Source organism: Nicotiana sylvestris, chromosome 2, assembly GCF_000393655.2.
Source record: "Nicotiana sylvestris chromosome 2, ASM39365v2, whole genome shotgun sequence".
Classification (NCBI taxonomy): domain Eukaryota; kingdom Viridiplantae; phylum Streptophyta; class Magnoliopsida; order Solanales; family Solanaceae; genus Nicotiana; species Nicotiana sylvestris.
In genome coordinates, this window is record NC_091058.1 from 14,117,671 (window position 1) to 14,124,526 (window position 6,856).

A 6,856-nucleotide genomic window follows, 5' to 3' on the forward strand; every position below is an offset into this window, starting at 1 on the left:
TTTGATTACTAATACTGTTGAGCCCATGGAATACTCTTCGTTTTATGCTACACGGTTTACTCTGATCTGAAATATAATTAACTGGATCGCATAGGATTGCTTTACTAAAGATAGATAAGCAATTTATTAGCCTGCAAATAAGTATGAAGACATCAGCGATTATTTTTTTTATATTTGTGGTTAACTGTTTTGGTAGTAAATAGAGTATGCAGGCATAAGTGAGCCAATTAATGGTTGAAAATCTCTAAAACAGCCCCAAGTCATGTCTTCTTGATGCAGAAGGAGAGAATTCTATTCTAAGCTACATCATTTTAGGGCTTGTTTGTAATGCAGTTGTATAAAATTCATATTTCCCTTTTTCCGTTTTGATTTCTGTTAAACAAAAGTATTCTGCAATTGAACCTGCGATAGAACTTGTTAATACCGGGTTGATGTTGGATTATGAAGCAATGTTGTTGAAAGCACACATCTCAGGTGTATTGGGAAAAATTGAGTTTACATATTAAAGTAGTGTAAAAATGACGTGTCATGACACATAGACTGGTCAAAGAGTTACAAATGGCAAAGAGGCACGAGTTGCAACAGATACGAGCAGAGGCAAAGGAAGAGGTACGAGCGGTTATCCAAAAGACTCAGCGCTCGTACTTATTTAAGTCTAAGAATCAAGAGAAATGAATCTGACACTACATGGGAGTACAGATACAGTATTTAATGAGCCTTAAATACTAAAAACATTAGAGAATTTGTATTAAATGCAATGATTATGTAACGTAACATTTAATGTCTTTAATTGTCCATAATGGTCTTATTATGACAAAGGCAAAACACATATCTCCAAAATAGCAATAAAAGGGAGAGAATGGATCAATTGTAGGGACACAAAATATTATCTGAATATACCGATTTACTTGCTTTTCTTCTGATTATCTTATTGCTAGCCAAATTACTTTCTTTCATATATTTTTTTGATTATCAGTAACCCGAGTTCTTCTAAATTAAAGTTTTGACCGAAATCCCATTGTTTGGTTAAACAAATTGGTTCCGTTACCGGGAATCTGATAATCTATCCTCTTTTAGCTTAACTTTCCTTGTTGCATCAACCATGTTGAACAACAATGACAACATTCAAGGAAACCAACAACTTCAGGGAAATACACAGGGTAATCAAACCCTAGTCCCTTCTCCACGAGGCTCTCCTCGGCGGTCTCGTGATGGCTCTCCTAATGGATCTCATACAAATGGAAACGCTCAATTTGAAAATATTGAAGCTATTGATGAAGCTTTGCAGAAACTAATTACTGCACAGGTCAATAAAGCTCTTGAGGCTTTTGCTAGCCAGTTACTTGCTGCACCACCCACACCCACTCCAAATAACAACACTTTGGAGAACCCTTGTTCCGGGCTTGTTAATTCAGGTAGCGGTGGAACCCCCAGCGAATCACAGGAGGGAGAACCAGGTAACTTAGTCAATTCTGATTTACAAAATTTAGTACTAACATTGCAGAAACAGCTCAAGGAGCAAAGTGACCGCATAGAGCAAATACCCGGGGTGCCGCCCGTAATCAAAAGGATAGATACAGATAAATATTCGCAACAACCCTGGAAGCCAAGTGCTGCTCCCCTCCCAATTTCAAAGAAATTCAAAATGCCAGATATTCCAAAATACGATGGAACAACAGACCTACGAGACCATGTGACTGCATTCACAACAGGCGTAAAAGGCAACGACTTGACCAAGCAGGAGATTGAATCAGTATTAGTCAAAAAATTCGATGATACACTCACCAAGGGTGCATTAACATGGTATTCACTTTTACCCGAAAATTTTATAAATTCTTTTGTTGGGCTTACAGATTCTTTTATTAAAGCACACTCGGGAACTCAAAAAGTCGAAAAAAGAATGGAAGATATTTTCAAGATCAAGCAAGGGGACTCAGAATTGCTTAGGGAGTTCGTGGACAGATTCCAACGTGAAAGACTGACATTACCACGTGTACCTGATAATTGGGCATCTATAGCTTTCACAAGTAATTTGAATAAAAAGAGCTTAGAAGCTACGAGGCGACTCAAGGAAAGTCTTCGTGAATTCCCAGCTACAACATGGAATGTCGTTTACAACAGGTATAGCACGAAGCTAAGGATAGAAGAAGATACTATTCCACGATTCCAAAACGAAGAAAAAGTAAGTTCGAGACGGGCTGAAACCGAAAAAAGGTCCGGAAAAAATAGGTACGAGCCATACATGGGACCTGCGGGAAAAGATTCACGGTCAAAACAGGACAATCAAAGGTATGATCACAGATCAAGGAATAGAGAGGCAGGCTCTTCATCCAGATTTAGGAATGATCGAAACACCCATGAGTCACGAGATGATGATAGAAATTTGAAGGCGAGATTTGGCGGTTACAATTTCAGTGTGAGCACTTCCGAGCTCGTAGCTGTTTTGAGAAGCATGGGTGACAAGGTTCGGTGGCCAAAAGAGATGAGATCGAATCCAAACAGGCGCAACCCTTATCATTGGTGTGAGTTTCATAATGATCACGGGTATAAAACAACAGACTGTAGATTTTTACAAAGTGAAGTTGATCATTTATTAAAACAAGGGTATCTCACCGAGTTATTCAGTGAGAAAGGTAAGCAAGTTTACATAAAGAATAGGCAGGAACCCCCTAAACCACCTTCTCCCAAAAGGACCGTCAACGTTATAAGCGGGGGTGAAGACATCAATGACGTAACGTACACTGCAGCTAATAAAATTTCCAAAGTCACAATTACCCAAGGGAAATGGGTGCGACATGTATTAGAGGAAGACAACATTACATTTGATGATGCTGATGCGGATGAAATATTATCTCCTCATAACGATGCCCTGGTAATATCTTTAATTGTACATGATAATAATGTGAAATGAGTTTTGATTGATCCAGGTAGTTCCGTGAACATTATTTTGCTAAGAGTATTACGTGAGATGCAAGCTAAGGATAAATTAATACCAAAGGCGCATACTTTATCTGGATTTGACAATTCTAGTGTTGTGACGAAAGGAGAGGTAACACTCACCACATTCGCAGAAGGAATTGTCAAAGATACAAAGTTTCAAGTAGTAGATATGGAGATGGCTTACAATATGATCCTTGGGAGACCATGGATCCATGAAATGGATGTCGTTCCTTCAACCTTGCATCAAGTTTTTAAATTTCCATCACCATGGGCAATATGTCAAATCCGCGGGGATCAACATACATCCAGGAGCATCAACTCTGTAGCAGATTTAAGTACGAAGAAAGAAGAAAAATAGCAATCACAGAAGACAGTTAAGGGTGTCACACCTCCTTTTTTACCTACACCCGAGGGGGATATAAGGGAGTTTTTCCAATTAAAGTGACATTATTCGAAATGAGATTATTTATTCATTTTTTATTCAGAGTCGCCACTTGGGATAATTTTATAGTGTCCCAAGTCACCGGTTTAAAATCCCGAGTCGAGGAAGTTTGACTTTCCTTTTGAAGTCTGCGAACCAGAAATTCTGAATAAGGAATTCTATTAACCCGAGGGAAGGTGTTAGGCACCCCCGGATTCCGTAATTCTAGCACGGTCGCTTAGCAATTTATACTTGGCTTAAATTATTTAAATACTCATTTTTAAGACCTATGTGCAATTATCTTTTTACCGCTTTTAAATTACTTAGTTTATTCGTAATTAAAGAATTGAGTTACGCGTACGTATACTCTTTTCTTTTGGCGCGTCAAAATTATGTCACGAGAACGTGTCCACAATTAATAACGCTTTGTTTATTTATTTAAGAAAAATTGATTGAGTTTGCGCGAACGCATCCCTCGAGTCTTTTTAGAGTTAAATTTGCAATTATGTTACGCAAACGTATACATAATCACAATACTAATCTAAATCGAGCCTAAAGCAAACTACGAGATTTATTAATTATTTTTTCTAAAGCTAATTTAAGATTATTGTGAAGGCCATGTTATGGAAATTAATATAGAAAAAGAGATAGCTTATTTACAGAAAGATGAAACTAGCTTGTGAAATTTTATTAGCTCTTGGCCAATCAGACTTGAATTATCTAAATCCAAACGGCCAAAATTCTTCATTGCTTCAAACCAAAATATGAGGTTCGGTTGCTAAACAATTTTTAAACAAAAAGCTCAAGTATGGAAATAAACCATCTACTAATTGAATGCATAAAAAAATGCATCAATCATGCCAAACAAACAGCAGAGAAAGAAACTTCACAATTGCGTACATTTACTCTAATTTGTGTTATACGTAATGTGTAATGCTGAAAGAGAATCTTTACTCCATCACTTGAATGCACAAACACTTCAATCTGATATTTCAAGATACTATAGCCAAAAGCAAAAGCAAAAGCAAAAGCAAAAAAAAACAAAAAAAAAAAAAGCAAAAGCAAAAAGCAAAAAAGGATGCTATTATTTTAACCGCTTTTAATATTTCGGGAAAAATTCAAAGTTATTTAAAACACATCGTAAGTCATGCTACATAAATGCGCCCGCGGTTCGCAACACATTTTATTTACCGTTGTTAAGATTTGGATTTGGATCACATGAAATACGCACCCGAGTTTAGGAAAGTAATATTATTAAAATAATGCGCCTAAAGTAACTACGCGTTTTCAACTTTGCGAGGGCCATGAAAAATTTGCTAAATGGCACACCTCAAGTTCTAAGAATTTTAAGGGATATAATTAAGTGAGGGCCACACATTTGGGATTATATTTGGCGCGGCGCACCTCAATTCCATATAAAAGGATTTTCAAACTAAAGTTGGGGAGCCATAGACTATTGGTGTTACTAATATGGCTTGCCTCCACTGACTATGATAATTGAAGGTGGCTTAAACAAAACGGTAACATACTCTCCAAATTGATGCCTAGATCCAGGTCCTCAAATTAAGAGGTTGTCTAAAGGCGATGGACCTCTTTTCAATTTAAAATGATCCCACTGCTCAGGCCCAAAATGGGTTCGTATCTTTGAGGAAACAAGAGGATACGTGAACAACCTCAAGTTCGAATCTCCTGTACATTCCGTATTGGAAAATCAAACGAGATATCCACATCAAATTCAACAATGCAAGTTACATATTCCCTCAGATTCGAAACAAATTAAGCTAAGCCAAACCTCAAGGATTTCCAAATGGACAATTTAGCATTACAATTAACCGAAAATATGTTCATAGCTACAACATGATTCTTCAGTACATTACTTGACCCTTAAGATCATTGGCCCATCAGATGATTCACTTCAAAATTCCAACAGCCTTGAACCCTTACACTTAAACAGATTCGAATCCAAAGATAAAATGAAACACAACAATGATGATGAATTACTATACATGATGACTAACGAAAGAGCACATGAGAAAATTGAATGCAGTCCAATAATTATTTAAGAAATATGCAGTAGCTATCAATATTGTGCCCTTTTTCTTTTTAATCACAATTGCAATGCTTCAAAAATCCAAGAATACATTCAGCCGAACTGATGGATGTTTACATCAGCCATTGAATACGACTAAACTAATGCCAAACCAAAGAATGATTCAATACTAATTTCAGCGAGACCAAGTACAATTACCAGACTACTTCCACATGTGTGGATACCAAAACAATTTTTTAGTCTCACAACAGTCCCGATTCAATTACAAGTGAAGCTATCTACTTAACATACAGATTATCTAAACAGTATAGCATACTCGAATAGAAATCTAAAGTGAAACAGAATGGAATAAAGGATAGTTGAAATGAGACTTTCAAATCCTTCTTTCTCATTTTTTATTCTTCAAATCCAACATTTCAACAATCAATAGCTTTACAATGTGTACCTGATGATAGCAAAGAAACACCGAAGAAAATGGAAGATCAGCGGTCAACAGAAACAGGAAGGAACAACCCAGTTTTAACCCAAGAAAAACAGCTATTAACACCAGATAATTCAATGAAAAAGTATATGGACTGAAAAATTTGAACAACACTTTCGGAACCCAACTGCAACCCAACTCAAACCATTCTTTAATACCCAAGAGAATCAGAAACTGTTTCAAAATATCAAAACCTCTAAACTCACAGATGGTTTCAGCCAATTCGAGATTGAAAACCAGAAAATAGAAATCAATGAAACAGAAATTTCCAGTTTTTTTTCCCAGTATTTTCAGAGTTATTTTTCTTTGTATCTTTAAGTACCAGCCTCTCTCTTCTGTGTCCATTCCCGTGTTCTGATTTTCAGCTCCCTTAAATGGGCATTCAATTAATGTATTTTCCACTACCAATTCAACTTTTCAATTCTTTAATCATCCACTTAATTGTCCACTCAATTATCCACTCAATTATTTAATCCATTAGTGCAATCCTAACCCTACTATCCACTAGAAACTTCTTAAGTAGGTAAGCACTTGAATTACTTATATTAATCAGTTCTTATCGACATAATTAGACAAGAGGTTAATACCAAACTTATTGAACTAATCCTAACTATTCTGACTAAGTGATTAAACGAAATACGATTTCAAAGTCTACTGATATCCCAATTATACGAAACAAATCTACGAAACCAATCTTAAAGAAACAAACAGTGAACAGAATAATTTATACCAGAACTGATCGAATTTCAAATGAAATTGACCCAAAAAAAAAAGACGAAGAAGACGAATATCAGAATAAAATTAATATAGAATCAGGACATAGACTCACCGGTCATTAGTAATTGAAGAAAACCTTCGAATCTTTAATTTTTAAACCAGATTTTGACTTTAACTGTGTGTTCTTATCAAGAACACACAGATAAAGTCAAAATTAGCTTAAAGTATCAATGAATCTTGACTCTGC